General features: G+C 58.6%; 1 non-coding gene across 1 annotated transcript in view; it reads right to left on the bottom strand.

Annotated features, from left to right (window-relative positions):
• LOC124773372 overlaps positions 1-861 on the bottom strand; it is a 1,909-nt gene extending 1,048 nt beyond the window's left edge. The window contains exon 1 of the ribosomal RNA XR_007014640.1: positions 1-861. This exon is cut by the window's left edge and continues 1,048 nt beyond it. This is a non-coding gene — a ribosomal RNA (small subunit ribosomal RNA).
• Positions 862-2,500: the final 1,639 nt, after the last annotated feature.

Here is a 2,500-nt window from a genome sequence, read left to right as displayed (position 1 = left end):
CACTCTAATTTGTTCAAAGTAAACGTGCCGGCCCACCGAGACACTCAATAAAGAGCACCCTGGTAGGATTTCAACGGGGTCCGCCTCGGGACGCACGAGCACGCACGAGGCGGTCGCACGCCTTCAGCTCGCCCCACCGGCAGGACGTCCCACGATACATGCCAGTTAAACACCGACGGGCGGTGAACCAACAGCGTGGGACACAAATCCAACTACGAGCTTTTTAACCGCAACAACTTTAATATACGCTATTGGAGCTGGAATTACCGCGGCTGCTGGCACCAGACTTGCCCTCCAATAGATACTCGTTAAAGGATTTAAAGTGTACTCATTCCGATTACGGGGCCTCGGATGAGTCCCGTATCGTTATTTTTCGTCACTACCTCCCCGTGCCGGGAGTGGGTAATTTGCGCGCCTGCTGCCTTCCTTGGATGTGGTAGCCGTTTCTCAGGCTCCCTCTCCGGAATCGAACCCTGATTCCCCGTTACCCGTTACAACCATGGTAGGCGCAGAACCTACCATCGACAGTTGATAAGGCAGACATTTGAAAGATGCGTCGCCGGTACGAGGACCGTGCGATCAGCCCAAAGTTATTCAGAGTCACCAAGGCAAACGGACCGGACGAGCCGACCGATTGGTTTTGATCTAATAAAAGCGTCCCTTCCATCTCTGGTCGGGACTCTGTTTGCATGTATTAGCTCTAGAATTACCACAGTTATCCAAGTAACGTGGGTACGATCTAAGGAACCATAACTGATTTAATGAGCCATTCGCGGTTTCACCTTAATGCGGCTTGTACTGAGACATGCATGGCTTAATCTTTGAGACAAGCATATGACTACTGGCAGGATCAACCAGGGAGCTGCGTCAACTAGAGCTGAGCAGCCGGCCGCCCGGGAGTGTGTCCCGGGGGCCCGCGCGAACACGCAAGCGTCCGCTCAATCATTCTGCAAACAGGAGGAGGCTGAGCTCCCCTGCACAATACACCTCGAAACCCTCTCAGGTCCCGGCGGCGCGCAGCGCCGTCCCAAGTACTTGGTCGGGTTCGAGAGAGGCGCAATCGCCCGGAGTTAGGCGAGTAGACGCTTTCGGTGCGACCACCCGTGCTCCCAACTGAGCTTGCCGCTGCCGACAGAGGCCCGGGAGCGTGCTGTCGTGGCATTGCCGGCGGGAGACAACACGCGCCACCTACGGTGACCGGCAGCTCCAACGCCAGCGCCACAGAAGGACAAAAGCCCCACTTGGGTGCCGAAGCGAACTCTCCCAGCACAGCGCACGCGCCAACACATCCGCACAGCTGCGATACAAACCACCAGCGAGAACCGCTGGGGCGACCGAGCAGCAGACGGCGTCGCGGCGCCGAGCGCCGGGCGGCGGCGCATCCTCAACGCACACAGTCCTCAATCGGACCAGCACACTGAAGATGTCCACCGCGCTTCGCACCGGGCCCGCGAGGACCTACTTTGGCCGCACGGCGCCGCGCGCAGGGTGCGCCGGCGCGCAGCTGCGACGCCTGCCGCGTCCGTCGGCCGGCGCGCCTGCCACTGGCCGCCCCCACCAGCCGGCTGTAGCGCGTGCGCCCACGCACCGCGCGGCCAGCACGCCGGGAGGCGCCCCCTCACCGGCCGGGGACGGTCCCACCCAGCCACCGCCGCGTATCGCTTCACACCCAGATGCCGTTCAGTTTCGTCGGCATGGTGGGTATCGCTGGAACAACCGGTTAGTACCTCAACCTATCGTCGCCATCACCGATTCACCCCTAGCGAGAACAACCGCACCACAACAGGTTACCATTTGTTCATTTGCGTAACTTCACCAGAAAACGCAGGCGTCCATCGCCATTTGCAACTTCAACGATTATTGCATGCCTGTGTCAGGTGTCACGCCACACTACGTCTGCCCACATACACGCAACAAAATGTGCACGCCTAGACAATACGTGGAAGGTGGCCCCCGTACGTATGCGATGTCCATTGCTCGAACGACTGTCAACCGGCCTCTGTAGCATGTCGCAGATATGGAACGCGGTGCACCATGCCATCACGGTGTGTGAGGAGAGACGACTAGGTCCGAATACATCAACAGACAGCTCATGCTGATCGCCATCCACGGCGTCCGTTCCTCCCACACGTCTCTATGGCGTACCACACTGCAATCCAGCTCTCATAGGGAGACGACACGTAGCTGCGTGCACAATATTTGCACTGTATGGTCCGCCGTTTTTGGGCGCAGTCGTTGTGCGGTCACACATGTGCCACGATGTATCATTCAGTACATAAGGACGAATGTGCAGTACAGATTGTGGTTCACGCGTACGACATCAGCGGACAGTTGACACAGGCCGCACCACAACGTAGCCTGAGTACGTCGCATGCGAAGGGCATTGAACATGCAAACTTCTCACCAACCAGCTTGCGAAGGCAGGGGGCAAGGTGGGGACGTGGGGAGGGGCGGCATGTACGTCCTGCTGCCATCCACATTACAGTGTACAGCAGGAGCA

Source organism: Schistocerca piceifrons, unplaced genomic scaffold (genome assembly GCF_021461385.2).
Source record: "Schistocerca piceifrons isolate TAMUIC-IGC-003096 unplaced genomic scaffold, iqSchPice1.1 HiC_scaffold_952, whole genome shotgun sequence".
NCBI lineage: Eukaryota > Metazoa > Arthropoda > Insecta > Orthoptera > Acrididae > Schistocerca > Schistocerca piceifrons.
The sequence above is the reverse complement of the archived record's forward strand: the minus strand, read 5'-3'. Positions and strand labels throughout refer to the sequence as shown.